Here is a 20,810-nt window from a genome sequence, read left to right on the forward strand (position 1 = left end):
TAAGTGTCTCATTTCCTAATCTAATTCCCTCAGCATCACCCGACTTAATTCGACTACATTCCATTTTCCTCGTTTTGCTTATGTTGATGTTCATCTTGTACCCTCGTTTCAAGACACTGTCCATTCCGTTCAACTGCTCTTCCACGTCCTTTGCTGCCTCTGGTAGAATTACAATGTCATCGGCGAACCTCAAAGTTTTTATTTCTTCTCAGTGGATTTTAATGTCTACTCCGAACTTTTCTTTTATTTCCTATATTGCTTGCTCAATATACAGATTGAATAGCATCAGGGAGAGGCTACAACCCTGTCTCACTCCCCTCCCAACCACTGCTTCCCTTTCATGTCCCTCGACTCTTATAACTGCCACCTGCTTTCTATAAAAATTGTAAATAGCCTTTCTCTCCCTGTATTTTATCCCTGCCACCTTCAGAATTTGAAATAGAGAATTCCAGTCAACATTGTCAAAAGTTTTCTCTAAGTCTACAAATGCTAGAAACGTAGATTTGCCTTTCCTAAATCTTTCTTCTAAGATAAGTCGTAGGGTCAGTATTGCCTCAAGTGTTCCAACATTTCTACGGAATCCAAAGTGATCTTCCCTGAGTCGGCTTCTACCAGTTCTTCCATTCGTCTGTAAAGAATTCGCGTTAGTATTTTGCAGCTGTGACTTATTAAACTGATAGTTCGGTAATTTTCACATCTGTCAACACCTGCTTTCTTTGAGATTGGAATTATTATATTCTTCTTGAAGTCTGAGGGAATTTCGCCTGTCTCATACATCTCGCTCACCAGATGGTAGAGTTTTGTCAGGAATGGCTCTCCCAAGGCCGACAGTAGTTCTATTCCTGGGGCCTTGTTTCGACTCAGGTCTTTCACTGCTCTGTCAAACTCTTCACGAAGTATCATATCTCTCATTTCATCTTAATCTACATCCTCTTCCATTTCCATTACATTGTCCTCAAGTACATCGCCCTTGCATAGACCCTCTATATACTCCTTCCACCTTTCTGCTTTCCATACTTTGCTTAGAACTGGGTTTCGATCTGAGCTCTTGATATTCGTACAAGTGGCTCTCTTTTCTCCAAAGGTCTCTTTAATTTTCCTGTAGGCAGTATCTATCTTACCCCTAGTGAGATAAGCCTCTTCATCCTTACATTTGTCCTCTAGCCTTCCCTGCTTAGCCATTTTGCACTTCCTGTCGATCTCCTTTTTGAGAAGTTTGAATTCTTTTTTGCCTGCTTCATTTACTGCATTTTTGTATTTTCTCCTTTCATCAATTAAATTCAGTATCTCTTCTGTTACCCAAGGATTTCTACTAGCCCTCGTCTTTTTACCTACTTTATCCTCTGCTGGCTTCACTATTTCATCCCTCAAAGCCACCCATTCTTCTTCTACTATATTTCTTTCCCCCATTCTTGTCAATCATTCCCTAATGCTCTCCCTGAAGCTCTCTACAAGCTCTGGTTTAGTCAGTTTATCCAGGTCCCATCTCCTTAAATTCCCACCTTTTTGCAGTTTCTTCAGTTTTAATCTACAGTTCATAACCAATAGATTGTGGTCAGAGTCCACATCTGCCCTTGGAAATGTCTTACAATTTAAAATCCTTTCATGGGTAGCAAATATCGTTGGCAAGTGCCTTGTGACCCATAAACGTGATGAAATGTCTACCCTCAATGTATTCCTTGAAGTATTTGACTGGCTCATAGACAGCTAGTAGTTCACAGTCAATGGAAGACCACTTTGACTGTGAAGCTATGAGCTTTATTGAAACAAAGTGTCGACACTGAGTCTCACTTCACATTACTTGTTGCAGTACAGTCTCAACTGTGGTGTAACTGGCGTCTGTGGTGACAGTGAACTATGCATCCAGAATGGGATAAGCCAATGGAATTGCTTCTGTTAGACAGTCCTTAGGAAGTTGATTTTACTGGCCCAAACTACTCATCTTTTCCCCTGCTTGTTTGGCCCAGTGAGGCCATCGGTTAGGCGTGCTTGTATCGCCATTGCCAATAGTAGGTGAGGCCAATAGAAGTTCAAGATCACTAACAAGTTGGAGTTCGTGATAATTCAGAGGGAGAGGAAGCTGTTTCTTGAGATCATCTCAGTTAGCTGTAGGTTTGATTCCATTTACTGTATGTCCTAGGAAGATTACTTCAGCTTTCCGCTGGTGAGACTTCTCTTTATTAATCACAACACCCCCATGTGGCAAGGCAGCAAGAACTTGTTCAAGGTGCTGGTTGTGTTGCTGTGGTGAGACTGGAAACATTAGGATGTCCTACAATGAGGCATAACAGAAGTCAAATATAAAAAGTATCCTGTCTTTGAAGCACTGCTATGTTTGGACTGCGGTCTTCAGACCATATGGCCTAAAGAAGAGTGATTATCGCCGTTTTTGCAGTGTCATCCAGGTGTTTGGGAATTTGAAGCTATACCTTTTTACAGTAGATCACACTGAACATAGTAACACCTGCAAGTGTGTGTGTGAAGTCCCAGACATTTGATACAGGGTAGCTATCATACACAGTTTGGGAGCTGAGAGTTCTGTAGTCCCTGTGAAGTCTGATGGTCCCATCTTTTTTTCTGCACAGATTTTATCAGTGATGGCCATGGACTGAACAAACAGCACATTATTCCCACATTCGACAGTTCCCTGACTGCCGCTCTTGCAGTCCACTGTTTAGCTGGGGCTAGACGGCATGTTTTATATTGAACTGTCGGGACCAGGGGAAATTTGCCATAAAAAGGGTGCCCACATTCAACACATTGCTCATCAAGGTATAATGCAGTGTACAAACCTTTGTTGCTTGAGATGTAGCATGGGCCAATGACCGTGCAGGTGCCAGGTACGCTGACTGCAAGGTGGATCTACATGGGCTGGGCCTGGCTGTACTTGCTCCCCCATACTCAGCTGTGTGGCAGGTTCTTGTAGTGCTTTCAAGCCAACACAAGAGCAGCGAATGTATCGTTTATGTGCTGTCAGAGTGTCGCATTTTCGATGCACAGTGCATATGAAGTTGAGCAGCAGTCAAGGTACCACTGATGCGTTCTCAATAGGTTTTCCTACAACTGTTACACATTATTTGAGCGTGTCGGAATAAGTTAGTTCATCGACATTTTGCTTAGTGTCGCATGGCATTGTTCTGTTGGATAAGGATGTTGTTGAGGCAACGAAAGCCAAAATGCAGTGATTGGTATCGTGGTGCAGGAGCAACATGTTTTGTAGGCCTGGTGAGAGACAGAAATGTCACAATAAATCGATCCCCACAACCAGTTCCTTGACACTGGTAATGCAGAAAAGTCCATGTGAAGCAGTGCTGCACAGAGAGATGCAGGATTTGGTCGAGAGTTCTGTGCACCACGATGCATGAATCTTTGCTGGCAGAGAGCTGGACCACTGTTGTAGTGGTGAACATTGAAGCAGTTTCGTTTGGAATCGTACTAATGTCTCAAGCTGTGTTCACCAAGAAGTAACTGCGTGTGTTGTGATCACAGACATACAGTCTAACCTCAAAATGTGGTGTTTGACACATTTGTGGCAGTTATTGATGACTTGGGTAATTCAGCATGGACCAAAACGCCTAGTGCGACCCATATATGGAGTCTGGGAACTTGCAAGGTAGGCGGCAGCTCCTCATAGCGTCGCCAAATTGACAATCATACCAGAAGATCAATGACCTTGAAGTGGCAGCAACATTCGATCCACCACTGCTATCTGGCACTCAATGATGTGGGTGTTGGGCTTGGTTCCATAATGAGGACGCATTGTGAGATTATCCTTGAGTGTTGTCATAGCAGGTTGTGGCAAAGTGGTGATCTTGGCATTCGGCTATGGAATGCACTGTGAAGTGTGGAATTTGCTGTGGCATTTATCTGTTGATGGTGTTGCATCAAGGTAAATTTCCTATCTGTCAATACCAAGCTTTTTTCAAGTAGTTCTGCCTCGTAGGCGATTATTCCCATTTATAACTGCAATGGATGTTTCGCTGTTCAGATTGTCCACTGGGAAGCGTCTGGCATGAGACTTGCATTAAGTGTTGCCCACAGTTGACGACAAAGATAGGATGGTGATGTCTAATTGGCGAGTTGCTCCCCGTATATTGCTTGTTTTAACTGCTGTTCTGGTGTCCATAATAGGGGCTGCGAAAGACCAATTTTACCATATTGTAGTTGTTTTGAGTACTGGTGCAAGTATGACATCATTGATGAGGTTGACTTATTCTTCCAGATGACAAATTAAAGTCTCGATTCAGGTGTCATCATGCAGAATGCCTATTGTATTGAAAACACATTCCACGGTTGAGAATCAGAGGGCGAAATGTTCTTAGCAAAATGGTGGTAGTTTAGGACAGAGGCTAGACAGTGGATGTCACGATGGACATGTGTATTGATATACTTGCAACTGAGTGAAATAGCATCAGAGATAAGTTGATCTGCGGTATTTGCAGCATGGTTAAGAACCTGGTAACCATATCATGACAGTGGATGGCCTCTTGTGGAGCCACATGTGAAGCAATCATATGTCCAACCACCATTCATGGCATGGTTGGTGTGGTGTGACACGAAACACATCACTATCAGAGGCAGTTCATGTCTGAAATCTAACAGATCATCTGGCTGTTGCCATTATTGAGAGGGTTTTGACTGGACCCGTTACGTAACACAGAACCTGTAGCTGCTGTGCACTCATATTTTACTACTGGTCAGTTATCGTCATGCTGACTGTTGTTGAAACACTTCATTTACCTTCATCTATGCGGAGGAGTCATAAAGCTCTGGTAAAGTGGTATGTCCAGTGATAGATGGCCACATCATTAATGCGCAGTAACCAAAACAAAATGAACAGTTACTCGTCATGATATGCCATATGCAGTTAACATAGGGTTACCAATATGGGAGATTTCCCTACCAGCTGTCCTGTTCAGTGTCCCTCAAAGGCATATATTACTATACTGGCAAAGACTCAGCTTTCACTGAAGCCTGACATATGGTAACGTAAGATGGCAGCGTCAGGAATTTTCTGTTTGGTGCTAATACGAGTTTCTGAAAAGAAATGGCGTTTTAAGCTTTACAAAGTGGTCTAAAGAAGATCTGCAGTTGAGCAAATCTTTACACACTATTTAAGTTTAACACACACATTGTAGCACTGTGTTATCAGAAGAACATCAAGTCACATGCACTCACGTTTAAAGCACTGTAGTTTTCGTAAGAACACTCAAATGAATAAAGAAACTTGTTCTCAACAACAAATAGCACTTCCTACTTGTAGGATCACTTTTATAACTGGCATACTATTCAAAGAAAAGTTGATGAAAGCTGGTTAAAAACACATCATTAAGCTATGTCTGTTAATGATACATTATTAAATCCCTTAAAATATATAAAACTATTTAAACACTGCCAATATTTCGGATAAGACCAACTGTAATGTAATTATCTGGTCTTATATGCAGTACAAAAATACGTGAGATGTTTCTAGTTATGCTTTCTTCGAGGCATGAGGAAATGTAGTGTATCAGTTTATTCCTATTGCTTAAAACTGTTTTACCTGCAAGTCCGTCTCTAATGACCTCGTTGTCGACGGAACGTTAAACATCAATATCCTCCTCCTCCTCTGCAAGTACACGACTGTTTACATGTCCTTTGCGTTCGCCGCCATATTTCAGTTCTAAAGTGGTGGTTTGAGTGACACCAATGATACTGTGGACAGTGTTGCCAGTCTAGTAACGTATGTCTGTGGTGTTCCTACTCTCTCTGCCTAGTGATGTTTATGCCTCCAAACAGCCCTATAGATGTCGATAGCCCCACAAATACATTGATATTCAGCCTAGGTATTCCACTATTCGAAATGTATCAGACTGTGCAAGACAATCCATAACGCTCATCCTGATACCACTAGATACAACGAGTCCAATGTGGAAGAAGCAGATTCAGCTACTACAATAGAAACTTTACACATTGCACTGGCTGGAGAAGAAGTGCACATGTCAGAAGAGTTCATACATCTCGATTTACGATCGATAAACGAAAGTCAGTCCGAGAAAGCCGTTGCATTTAGGAACATTAAAATTCTATTGTCACATTCCACAGTGTTAAACTGTAAAATAATAAAACACATCACATTATGAATGTACAACTAGAAATTGAACATCCATCTTCGCATGCCAGAAAGAAAACGTAACATCATGTGAAAAATTCACTACAAAATTATACAAAAATACTGAGAGAGACATACATTGTTACGTAGAAAGCACAGCCCAATAGGTGGACAACGTCTCCCTATAGAATTGGATAAAGTAAGCCATCTCTGATTTAAAGGATGTTGCAAGAGACACATGTGCCACAGGACTAAACTGCACTAAATTACAGTTCATTGACAGGACGATAGCAAATACATTTGTCTCTGAGTAACTGAGAATTTGCAAGAACTTAGAACCTTACATAGCTACGTATATAACACACAACGCAGGCATTATTCCAGATGTAGACTATACTATAAGTAAGCAAGAGGTATGAAAACTTGTAGGCAGCTTCTGCAGGATGATAGGTGTCATACTGTTTACTAAGCAATTCGCACAAGAAGCATACAGTAATTATAAACTTGTCTACTCACATTTGACTCTCAGGAAATGACAGTTATTTTTCTCTAACCATGGTATGCAGTTCGAAGTGAGGCAGGATGTCCTCTCAATCAAGCAGTGTGTCAGTTGTCTTAATTTTGCTCATACTGGTAGAGACTGCAGATGTCAAATACATTATGCAAACTATAGTGAACCACACATACTACAGTCATAAATGTCTCAGTGTCTAAGATGTATCTACTGTCACGAACAGGCTCTAGCAAGAAACCTTGCACATAGCATATTAAACGTCGCCAATCTCAATAAATAACCACCTAAGAGAACATCATGAAGAAGGAATCATGGACAACATCGAAGAAAAATCTTATACTTCAGGGTTTGCATAAAAAAATAAAAAAAACAGACATACTAATCAGAAACTTTATCTAGACTTCTGCAACGAACTTCTGCAACTAATGAATTCCCACCTATGGTTCTCCCAAGAGTAAAATAGACCTCCGTTCATCTGCAGACTCTCGTAATCCACACTCACTTCCCTTCTTTGACAAAATCTTCATCTCAGAGTAGTACTTAATCCAGTTTCATTAACTAGTTATAGGGATATATTCCAGTTTCTGTCTTCCTCTACAGTTTTAATCTTTACGTCTCCCTCTACAACAAGGATGTCCTACACAAATAAGAAAATCGAGGTAACCCTAAAAACTGTCTAAATAGCAAAGCAGAATAAGGTGATTATCCACCTGGCATAAATAAAAGGTAATGCTGCACTTGTGAAGAGGATCATCACAAAAAGCCAGTAAGAATTACTGTAGCGGCACCACCATTTAGGATAGGGGAAGTAAGTTTTGTGCAATATTCTGAGCACAAGTTACAGCCAGGTGCGGGCTGGATTGCAGTGAGTTAACATACCGACAGTTGCAAAGTAGATTAGAGGCCACAGGGCCGTCAAATTACTGAAAGAGTATGCACAGCGGTTTTGCTTGTCGCAGATCACAGGCGGAAGGGGCACACTGGCCAACTTAGCGTGAAATGAGTATGTGACATGAAGAAAAATAGAGGCTCACAGCCACATATGAATAGGTGTGGGTTTCTAACAAGATTCATTCAAGTGTGGCAGCTCTCCTGGATGGCGGAGCGTGTCACACTACCAGCTACATGCAGCAGCAGATGGGGTGCCAGCGTTCCAGTCCATGGTGGGTCGCTGGTTCGACCCTCTGGGGCCGAAGCGTTGTCTGTAACCAGCCAGTAGCGGGCCATTCCATGGCTCGCTACTACGGGCAATCATCCTGGCTTCCAACACACGCCGTAGGCATCCCAAGGCGAGGGCCGCAGATTCGGACGCTGGATCACGGGCACTTGTTGCCGCAATCTCAGCCACGCCAGCGAGATGCACGCATCTGGCAGCCTGCAGCTCACACCGAGCAACACTGAGTCAGCAGGGACACAGGCCGCTGTGTCAACTGCAGGCATTCTGAGACGACGCAACTCCGCTTTCGTACAAGGCCGACACACAGTGCGAGCACAGGTTGTTGAGGCCGCCATTCCGCGTCAAACCGTTTCGCAGTGAAGTGGTGACCTCAGCATTGCGGGAGCCGGTGACGCAGATCGAGGGGAACATGGCACTGTAGTTTGAAACAATAAATCACTTGGAAAGCTAGGAGGAGTCTTAATACAGTGCCTTCTGCCTCTTCTCGCTACAGTTAGTCATCCTGATACATTCAGTAGCAGAAGTTCCCACTACATTAGATATAAAGACTTCATTGGCAGAGCCTGAATAATTGCATACCAAAAGTGGGACATGGAACCGAAAATGACTTGGCCACACGAAAGTAAAACCTTTGCATATGTACAACCAATGATAAGTTCATGGCTATGAGCAGATACATTGTCCGGATACAATTCAGCATCACATTGCTGTAGGCGTAATACTAGGAAAGGTCGAATGGCTGTATATATAAAAAGCAGAATAAAATTCTGGTTTGCATGTGGAATGTTGTAATTCAACGTCTACATCTATGTAACTATGCTGTAATTCACACTTAAGTACCTAGAAGAGGGTTCAACAAACCACTTTTACACTACTTCTCTACCATTCCACTCTAACACAGTGCACAGGAAATACGAACACTTAAATCTTTCCCTGTGAGCTGTAATTTATTTTCTTATGATGATCGTTTCTCTTTGTGCTAGTGAACGTCAACAAACTATTTTGCCATTCGGAGGAGGAAGTTGGTGATTGAAATTTCGCATAAAGATCTTGTCGTAACGAAAAAAGTCTTTGTGTTAATGACTGTCACCCCAACTTTATATAATATTCGTGACACTTTCTCCTATATTTCGCAATAGTAAAAAACGAGTTGCCCTTCTTTTAACTTATTGGATGTGCTCCATAAATCCCATATGATAAGGGTCCCCTACCACACAGCAATGGTCTGTCAAAGGAGAGACAAGCATAGTGCAGGCAGTCTCTTAAGTGCATCTGTTGCATCTTTTAAGTGTTCTACTAATAAGACACAGATTTTAGATCGCCTTACCCACATTACCAACGTGATCATACCAATTTAAGATTTTCATAATTGTAACCCCTAAGTATTTAATTGAAATAGCAGCCTATAAAGTAGCGCTATTTGTCGTGTTTCTGAAATTTAAGATTTCTTTTAGTTCTCACATGGTGATCTCAGACTTTTCATTATTTAGCGTTAATTGCCACTTTTCACACAGTATAGATACCTTGGCAAAATAATTTTCCAGTTAGTTTTGATCTTCTGACGACTTTAGTGGATGGTAAATGACAGCAGCATCTGCAAAAAATCTAATAGGGCTACTCAGACTGTCTCTTATAACATTTCTTTGGGAAACGACAGATATTACTTGTGTTTGACTTGATGGCTTTCCATCAGTTACTAGAAACTGTAACCTTTTTGGCAGAGAAAAATGAATCCATTCGCACAGTGAGACAATACATCATAGGCACGCAATTTCATAAGACGCTGCTTGCAAGGAGCAGTATCAAAAACCTGCTAAAAATAAAGAAGTACAAAATCAATTTGAGAGCCCTCTGTATAGCACTCATTACTTCATGAGGATATTTCCTGAATCCATACTGACTGTCAATAGATCCTTTGTTTCGAGGTAATTCATAATGTTCTAACATAGTACTTGTATATATTACAAAACCCTAACCCTAATCGACATCAGAGAATGAGTCTGTAATTCAATGGATTACTCCTATTTCCTTTCTTGTGGATTGGTGTGACCTGCACAATTTTCCAGTATTTGGGTACCCATCTTTTTTCGAGTGAGCAGTTGTATATGATTGCTAAGTATGGCGCCATTATATTTTCATACTCTGATTGCTATACAATATGGACTGGAAGATTTTATTAAGTGATCTGAGTTGCCTCGATATTGCTAGGATATCTTCTTCACGTTACTCATATTAGCAACTGTTCTTGATTCGAATTCTGAAATATTCACTTCGTCTTCTTTGCTGAACGAATTTTGGAAAACCACATTTAGTAACATCTCTTTTATGGCATTGTCAACAGTACAATCATCATTGCTATCATGCACTGAAGATATTGAAGTCCGTTCATTCAGTAGCTGTTGGGAGTGTTTCTCGAATTCCAGTGTTGACAAGACTGAGCTTGTTAAATTGAATGGTGTTGATTGTCCTGTTATAACTATTTGTATATTCCTAATGTGATGTATGTTAATTCTGTGCATGACACACCACAGAACATGGGGTTACCACTTTTGGTTCTAATAAAATGGGTAATTCGTTATTTGACTCAGAGTTTGTTCTGCTCTGTGATTTTAAGCAATATAGAATTGCAGAAATCATTTTATGGGCCCGGCAATTTTGTTAATTCAAAAAATTTCATTCCATCCAATACAGACAGTAGGAAAGATATTGAATGTCATTACTGTCACGAAAGTGGACATTTTAAATCCGAGTGCAGAAAATTTTTAGCAAAACTCAACGAAGACTGATACTTCTGAGCATTAAGCTTAAAGTGCAGAACAATTGAATGTTTTTGTTCCAGATTGCGAAAATATTTGTTTAGCTGATAGTGCTATATCAAAACATACAATGTCATCCAGAGACTGGTTCAACACTTTTGAGGGAATTAATTTTGATGACTCCTATGTTGAAACTGCAGATAACTCGATTCTTAAAGTAGAAGGCATCAGATTCATTGAAGTATTGTCGTCAATTGGAGGCAAATGGAAAAATAACAGTTTGGAAAACAGAGATTTATTTTCAGTGGGAGCTATCACAAAAAGAGGAATGAAAGTTATTTTTGATGACAAGAGAAGAGGAGTTCGCAATTCAGGTCTAGATGCAGCGGGAATTAAGGTGGACAATCAGTGTTATCAAATGTTGTGTGAATATCCAGATGTGCTAGAAGCAAATATGCTTCCTTGAATTCCACAATGATCATGCATGAGAGACTTGGACACATCCATCTGAAAGGTCTGAAGAATATGGCTGACATAATTCCTGATTTAAAAATGAATAAAAATGAAGAGCTCTATAATGAATAATTGCAGTATGGCAAGACGAAGAGAAAATCGTTCAGTTCAAATTTGGTGTCAAGATCAAAAGTTCCTGGCGAATTTATACATGCAGATTTGAGTGGAGGTGCACATTTGTGAATAGTTTTCTAAAATGACTTCACTTCATACAGATCTGTGTATTTTCTTAAAGGTAAACAAGACACTTTTCCTGTGTTTCTGGAATTTCAGACACTAATTCAACGTCAAACCTGAAACAAAATCACAGTTTTGAGAATTTGCAATGGGGCCAAATTCATAAATAAGCCATTTGAACATTATTTCAAACAAAATAGAACAACACACGAGAAAACAAGTCCCTATAAGCTGCAGTAGAATGGCTGAATTTAGCGAGAAAACATGTCCATTGTTGAGTGTACATGCACTATGTTATTGAGGACAGGCTTATCAAGAATTGTTATCAGATGCAATAAACTGTGCTGCATATACATTAAATCGACGATCATGTAAAGCAAAAAATTATATTACTCCATATGAAAACTGGTTTGGAAAACCTCCATCTTTAAAAATGTATGAAGAATTTTGGATCAGCAGCATATGGATGTGCACCTGATCATCTTAGATCAAAACGAGGTAGTAACTCGAAGAAACTGATGATGGATGTCTATGATGAATATAGTACTAAGTATAGTCTCTGCACTCCTGAGATAAAGAAAATTATAATCTCCAACAACGTGTCTTTCAACGAAGGAGAATCCCATGGCTTAAACATGGGGCAAAGATACGCTAAATTTGAGATGGAGTGACAAAATGCAAAATATTTTCAAGAGGAATCTGAAGAGTATGATACCAGTGAAGAAGTGAAAGAAAATGAAAGGATCAGTCTCAGAGATCACTCTAATCTTTGAGCACATACTCGCTTTTGGGACCAAGATATAGCCTGTTCTGCCATTATCTCTGAATATCAAACTTCTGAAGAAGCAATGCAATGACAAGAGTCATCAAAGTGGAAGCAAACAATGGAATAGGAAATAAAAACTAAAACTAAACTCCTCCCGAATAGGCCATTAAGGCCCAACGGTGCCAACCGGCCGCCTTGTCATCCTCAGACCATAGGCGTCCCTGGATGCGGATATGGAGGGTCATGTGGTCAGCACACCACTTTCCCAGCCATATGTCAGTTTCCGAGACCAGAGCCGCTACTTCACAATGAAGTATCTCCTTAGTTTGCCTCACAAGGGCTGAGTGCACAGGATGGTCACCCACCCTAGTGCTAGCCCAGACCGACAGCGCTTAACTTCAGTGATCTGATGGGAACCGTTCGTACCACTGCGGCAAGGCCATTGGCAATTGGATAGGACATAGCATCCTTAAAAAAGAACAAACCTTGGAATCTGATACCATTAACACACAATCGCAAGGCAGTTGGACGCAATTGGATCTGTAAAACAGAAGACTAAGGGAAACGCTTCAAAGCTAGACTATGTGTTGACAATCAAAGTGCTATTCGTCTGATTAAAAATGTGGAGCATTTCAAATGTACCAAACACATAGACATTAAATACCATTACATACTTGAACATATTGTAGACAGTGAGACAGAAGTTTGTTATGGTTGTTCTGATAAACATTTGATAGTTTTTATTTACAAATACCTTAACTAGAGACAAGTTCACAACGAGTGTTGACAAGAGTGAGTTTATTACATTGAGTATTGTCGATTGCCCTCTGCTAAGTATTCGTATACTCGCAATGTGATTGCACCAGAGATGTATGTTCATTCTGTGCATGCAGCGAGCGCGCGACTTTCATAACCAAGGCTTCTTGGAAATTACCCTGTGTTCTGTTGCATTCAACACCATCTGGATAGAAAAGTCGAAAAACTGCGAGAAATGGAAGCTGTGACGTTAGTGAGAAGTTGCGAAAGTCAACAGCTATCTTGTGTTGTATTAACATCATGTTAGGTAGACAAAAAAAAGCCGTGCTCGTTACAAGATCGTTGTTTAAGCTCATAGAAATTATATTATGTGTTACTAAGTTGTGTTTGCGTGAGCTTAGCATAACATAATACATTTTTATGCAGTTTCATCTTTATTACAGTTATGAGCTGTTGCATACCAAAAGAAAATGAAAATTACACAGCAGGAAACAAGGTTCAAGTTTTCAAAAGAGTAAATAATGAGACAGAGTGAGCTTGTTACATTGAGTATTGCTAATAGCCCTCTTCTAAGCATTTGTACATTCGTAATGTGAGTGCAGCAGGTAAGATCAGAGATAACTATTGTTCAGAATGTAATTTAGTGATGTATATTATATATTATTGTTATATGTTATTCTTTGTCACATCACTTAACATGTACATATTACGATTTATGTACTTCCTACACATTTCATGCGTGTCAGAGGCATTTTCAAACTGGCGTATTATCTGTGAAGTATCTGCCAGAGACGGAAAAACCAAGTTTGCTCCAGTTAAAAAAAAACAGCTTCATTATAATGCCGTGCAAGGCAATTGCATTTGGGTTAATTGTAGTGTCCAATACCACCCGTCGGCTTTGAGCAATGACGTAATGTGTGATGTTATTTTTTTGTGTCTCAGATTGCAGTCGATGAACTTTAAATGATTCCTCTGGATCCATATGCAGGGGGATGTGGTTCGAAAGATCGAGGTAATTAGAAGTAATTGTCATGCTAACCTACTATTTTTGCAATGAATATTCTTGCAAATCTGTCATGCACGAAGAAGGTGTTTCGTGTGGCTCTGTAGTCGACTTGTTCTCGTTTTGTAGAGAAGCCTGCGGGGAATTTATAAAGTATAGGGGGTCAATGGGGGGCCAGGGGCTATAGTTGAAGTAGATGAGTCACATTTTGAAAAGAGAAAGTACGAAAGGGGTCACGATGTTGTTGGCCTTTGGGTTTTCGAGAAGTAGTTTCTGGATGAGATTGTGCTAATGTTGTATTTAGGGTTGTACCAAATCGCACAAAGGAAGTCTTGACATCTTCAACAGAAGAATATGTGGAAGAAGGTTCTGTAGTCATGTCGGATGGGTTTGCTTTGTACAAGGGGTTATCATCATTTGGTCGTGAATCACAATATTCAGTTTAAGGATTATAAGACGGGGGCATGTACTAATACTATTGAGGGGTATTGGGGGGACTGTAAAATCTCTTATCAGGCGGGGAAAGAGAAGGATTTCTGTGTTGCAAGGCCACTTAGATGAATACTGTTGGAGGAAGAGTATTCCTAAGGCTTATTGTTTATCTCTTGCATTTATGAAAGTAGTCAGCAAAATGTACAAGCCTCGTTATGTTAGTTAGGTGTTGGTGGGCCTGATACTTTTTTCTTGTGTTACGTTGTGTTTTTCTGTGTTACTGTATTATGCGAGTGCTACTTTTTTTGTTTCTCTGGAGGGAGATTTTTCTGTCGTTTCAATATTTTCTGGTTACAATGGTGGGCTGAGGGGTATTGCTGTGTCTGTGCCAGAGGGTTTATGTGATTGATTCGTGGTTTCATTTATTTTATTATTTTAAAATTTTGCGTCTGGTTGAGGGCAGTTGATAGGGAAGAACTGATTTGTATGACACCTCATTCGTGCCTGGCAGTTTGTGTTTCTTATTATTTTTTTCATTGGCATTCTGGATTTTGCTTCTTTCGTTACAGTTTGAGCTTCTAACATTATTATTTCTAGTTATGTCCTTATTTCGTTCTTTTCAGCCTCGATCTTTGACTCCTTTGGAATTTCGGGTCTACTGTAGAAGAGGATATAACCCATCGGCTTTGACCAATGACGTCATACATTAGTCACAGATAGTAATGTCTTCACTTCAAGGCATAGATAGTAAAACAGTCCTGTGTTTCGGATAAGCGCTTTCATTGTACATTAAAGTAATTGAATGTGAATCTAAAAGTCATCGCTTGGTATTCCTTAAATTATTCATCATGTGATTTAATTAAATTAATTGGTTGTTTCTTATTCAAACGATACTTAATATTAATCATAATAATATTGAGGTAATTTGGAGTACTAGTTTGTTATTTTAGAATAATTTTAGAGTCTTATTTTCGTTTATAGTAATGGATTTGTCTGTTGCAGTAAGGCTTGACGATTTAAGAGAAGCTATGGGCGAAGACACGTTGACCACAATTTGTTTCTTGCAAATGTGTGGTCTTATTGCTGAATACGGCCGATGTCGTGAGTGCGGCGAACATACAAGCGTCACCAGTGTATCAAGTCGCCATACTCATGACTTGTATGGAGGTGCAGCAGAGACTGGTTGTGGCGATCTATTAGGAGGGGAACGTGGTTCGAGAAATCTAAGCTCGCCCTGAGAGACATAATGAAAATCACTTACTGTTGGTGTTTCAGATATCCTGTATGACTCTCTGTGGTTGAATGTCATGTGAGTAAGTGTACGGTAGTGGACTGGTACTCGTTTTGTAGGGACGTTTGTGAGGAATATATGAAATATAGTTGGCCGTTGGGGGGCGGCGGGGGGGGGGGGGGGGGAGGGGGTGTTATGGTCGAAATTGACGAGTCGCATTTTGGGAAAAGGAAGTACAACAGGGGGGAACCTCCGTTGGGATTATGGGTGTGAGGAGCAGTAGTTTCAGGTCAGCATTGTGACGATGTAGTGTTCAGAGTAGTACCAAATAGAACTAAGGAAGTTTTGTTTAGGTTAATTGAAGATCAGGTTGCAAAGGGTTCTATTATTATTTGATATGGGTTTTCTTCATATAGGGATTTAGGGGATAGGGGTTATCAACATCTTGTAGTAAACCACAACATTGAATTTAGGTCATTATCCACAGGCGCTTGCACTAACAGTATGGAAGGGTACTGGTCAGCGGTGAAATCTCTTATAGGGAAAGGGAAACGTCAGATTTCGACACTTCAAAGCCACCTAGATGAGTATTCGTGGAGACAAAGTATTCCGCAGACATATTGCCCATTTAAATGTTTCATTAAACATGTTGGCGAACTGTACCATCTCAAACATCTCAGCTAATTTCACAGTGTGTGAATGAGTGTGTGTGTGTGTGTGTGTGTGTGTGTGTGTGTGTGTGTGTGTGGGAGCCAGACAGAAAGAGAGAGAGAGAGAGGTTTCATAATGTTGTGTTTGATGTGAGTGTGGGTATGTGATTATCGTTACTGTCTGTGTAGGCGAGCTTCAGTGTTTCCTCTATATTTCCGTGTGGTGCGTTCACGTTTCCATTTACTTCTTTCACTATATTTCACCATGTTTACATATTTCACTGTTTTATTCCACCAATATGTGTATTTTCGTGTTGTGAAGTACGTAACAGAATTTTCTCAGATGTCAATCATCTTTCATTTCCCAGCACTAGCATCAGTATGACATTTTCGAATGTGTACTTCCTATGTAAAAGGCGAAACCTCCGACACATCTAAAATTTGTATTCCGTTCTTCACTTCAACTTTACACTGACACTATATATGTCAATTGGCGAGCAAGATACAAATATTGTGTATAGCTATATAGCTCAAGGAACGAATGGGATACTATTAGCATCCAAGGCAACGAGAAAACTATACCCCATAGTGAAGTATGGGATACAAATTGTACATATGTCGTCTTCTTGTCTCCGTGTAGTTAAATTGAGATACTGGTTGCAAATGTAACATACATCTATTTCCACCTTTTCGTTACCAGTGTACATATATAGAGATCCGGTATATATATGTTACATATATAGGTTCTTCTGTCATCAATTGTACTGATATGTAAGTGAAAAAATACTGTTAGTAATAGCGGAGACGAAATAAACAACACATCTACACTTTGTATCTACTGTTCTAATTAGGGTTTACTGAAGCGGAGGATACATCGTTCAAATGAAGAACAGGACAGTAATCCTAGTGAAAACGAAGAAATCAACTTATGACAAACTCGTATTGTGTACTGTACTTAAGCAACACATTTCGAATGAGATTTTAATTTGTATCGGTTGTTTCATTTACATTTTAGTGAAGCAGGGTATACATAGTTCAAGTGAACAACAGGACAGCAGTGCTAGTTAAAATTAAGAAATGACGTACACTAAACTTGTATCCCATACTGCACTTAAGCCAATTCAGTTCGAAAGGGTTTCAAGATACAACTGACATACATGTAACGTGATGTATTCTTTGCTAGTAATATATTTCATTCATTTATGTCCATTCTATTTTGTGGAGAAATACTATGATAAAAACATGCGATAACGTTAACGTGAAAATACTACTCGCCCTTATATACGTGAAGTACAGTTTTCCTCTCTTGTATTCCTCTGTTTCTGAACATTCTTCTCAGCTCTTTCATCTCTGTAATATATGTCTCTGGCCAATTCTGGCTTCATTGCTCAAAGCCAACGGGTTGTATCCCCTACTAAACTAGACCCGGAATTTCATATATGGTAAGTCTCTTTTCATGTAGCCTCTTTTATGTTTTTCCTTTTCGATGTTTCTGCTACACTTCTCTTATTTTTACTGTCACTCGTCCTGTGTCGATTTTACTGAGTGTTATTAGGAGCTACTGTAGCTGGTGTGACTTTCGTGTAGTATTGGTTGCAAGGTTTGGTCATATTTGCGTTTTACTTCTTTGCGTGTGCAGTAATATGTGTAAAGATTTTCATTTTTTATAAGTCTAGTTGCATTCTGTAGTTCACAAACAAGATCAATTATTAAGAACGTTTCTGATATGTTATAAAATTTTTGAGCAACAATCAGTAATATTGGAATTGGTAACTAGAAATGACCTCCTACGTAGGTTGCTTCTAGTTACCGATTCCAGCTATTCAAAGGTTGTACATGTGGAAAATATAATATAATATATGCACTCATAATTCTGTCGTGTTCTAATTTATTTCAGTCATCTTCAACTTGTTTAAATGAAAATAATAAATAATATGGCATGCTACATTTGTTTGTTTACAAGTATGATCCATTCCATTCATAGATTGTCCATTGCTGCATCTTTGCCTTACGTATGATGTCATTGGTCAAAGCCGACGAGTGGTATCAGACATAATTTATCCAGGCATTTTTCTGATATATCCAGTCTACCTATGTTCAGCTGCAAGGCCAGAAGAAGAAAGGAACATGGTGGAGGCAGCAGTATTGCAAGAAAGCAACAAGATCAGTGTAGTCAGCTATAATGAGTATTTAAAAGTCTTTACTATAAAAACCTCCAAGAGTTGAAATATAAAGTTAATGTAACATATTTACAGGAAAATTATAAGAATTACTTAGTATATATCTCGACTGATAATCATTTTAAGTGGAGGTCTATTCAAAAGGAGCTTCGTTCACCAAAATTCTAGTCACTGAATTTGTTGTTTAAGTTGTACTGGTAACAGAAAATTGTGTGAACAGAACCGACTATGAAGTGCAGGTCTCAGTGATTTTGTATAAAAATAACGGAAATAACACATTTTTTCACAGATGTCAGCATCTTTGTTTACTAATGTGATGGTTATGTTGTATATGTTATGGGTGAAATCGATCGCAGTCATGCATTCTTAATTGTTTTTGCCACATTTACACATAAACAACAATGTGTGTTTTCTCTGTCAACTTACCTAACTTCGGTATCAAATGAAAAATCGCTAATTTTATGAGTCACACTATCATTTATGCGTTGTCTGCTTTATATTACGACATCTGTTAGGCTATGATATCACAATACAGTTGTTTGTACTTTTCTCTAGGTGTTTTTGTTGCATTATAAAAATAGACTGGGTTTGGTTTGTAGCCCTGGTTATTGTGTCACTTTAGCTCCTAATAAAAAGAACATTTTGTTGTTTGACTCTGAGTTTGTTCTGCTCTACGATTTTCAGCAAAATATAATTGCAGATATCGTCCAGCATTTCAAGGAGAGGTAGCACCTGCCCATTGTGCCCAAATTGAAATATTTATACTATGATTATCTCACTGTATCTGATTTTCAGACGACGAAGTGCACAAATGCAGCTTTTTTTCTCTAGCTCCCATCTATGTTTTTAACTTTATTGCTCACTGATCTACTTATTTTTCCTGTGTGATGTCAGCCCCACTCCTCACAACTGGTCTTATAGTCTCTAGTTTCTTAATATCAGTATGGAGTCCTAGGACATAAACATAAATGAGTACTCCACTGAAAAACATTTTAAGTACTGTACATGAGTAACAGACGAGGAAACAATGAAGAGAGCAGTTTTGATGGTCTACAGATTCCTAACAGGAAACATATTAAACTCCATTAAGAAATTCGAGGGTACTAATGAAATTGAACAGAAACTGAGGAGTGACGGTATGTAGAGATTTCAGTTTTGATTTCATTCCAGATGGTTCTGGCTGAAGGCACTTAAAGTTCCTGATACACCCAGTAACATACCCTACAAGAATAGAAGTACATTTTTAACACCACCCCCAAACTATACCTCCCTACTGATATTAGGATATTAGTACTCAGCATTAACTCATACATATTATTTATTAATATGTACTATTTGCTAATAATTTCGCCTATTTCCTAAAACTCTAAAGTCTTAGTGGATAAACTTAAAACTGTGCTGGGATCTGCTTAATGCTACCAGATTGTTCAGCAGCTTAATCAAGTTTCCCTGCACCAAACTGATATGTTCACCTTAACTTAAGCTGGGTGATTAGAGTCCATGGTATACTGGTTAAGAAATGCCTGGTTGGAGAAATTTCTAGGAACAGGCGAGGGACTGGTTCCACCTACACTTGCTGTATGACTACACTTTGAACTATAGGTTATGTTAGCAATGAGACTCTTGCTGATCCTGTCCTTCCTTTCAACAACATTATATGTACTCTTGACACAGAGTGAGATTTTCATTTTATTATATTTATATTCACTTAACATTGCACCACTGAATGGAGTAACGTGGAAATTATTGTTATATCCGAGAATTATTACTGGCAGATTGATCATTTGTTTACTTATGGTTTTGGAGGTAGGATCTAAGATCTTTCTTCTTCTAAAATTGTGTAGGTGAAATCCTTAATATATTTAACACTCTCTATAAATTCGTTTGCTTTTATAATTGTGATTATTTTTTAATTTTCAGCACAAGTTGTACAGTCGTATGTTTACCTTAATTATTCCTAGCTTTGCAGACGGCCAGTTGGTGAGGTCATACCGTATCTAACTGGAAAGTCAACTATCAACACTTTCTTTAATGTAATGTAATGTGTTTCCTAAACTATCTATTACTTTTTGGATGTTGTTTACAGTGGACCACTTGTTCCTGCTATTATAGTAACAATATCAGAATCAGGTACTGTACTGCAGCTGCTGTCCAGATTCGTTTTGGCATGAGGATGCACACGTCCTACTCATTCCATATTTATGTCCTCGATCAGATTAGTTAGTAGATGACATTGTTATCACTTGGTATAGTAGCTTTGAACTTCTTGTATGTCGTTTTTTGAGTGTTGCGTTATTTATTGCGTGCTTTGATATTTCTTTGGTTGAGTAGTGGCACTTTGTTCTGTGGCGAATGTTGCTTATTTCACACATTGTTCACGAAATTTGGTTATGACTGTACTTCTTTTGTTATTCTCAGTTGGAAAAAGGAGCGAAAACTGTTCTCGCTATCAGACATTGAAAAACTTATTTTTCTGTTTTTCTGATGATTTGCTTGTCAGGCTAGTGTTTCCATAGTACTGGGACCTACTTTGAATGCATATGATTCCTTTTTGTTTACTAATG

Source organism: Schistocerca gregaria, chromosome 2 (genome assembly GCF_023897955.1).
Source record: "Schistocerca gregaria isolate iqSchGreg1 chromosome 2, iqSchGreg1.2, whole genome shotgun sequence".
Taxonomy (NCBI): domain Eukaryota; kingdom Metazoa; phylum Arthropoda; class Insecta; order Orthoptera; family Acrididae; genus Schistocerca; species Schistocerca gregaria.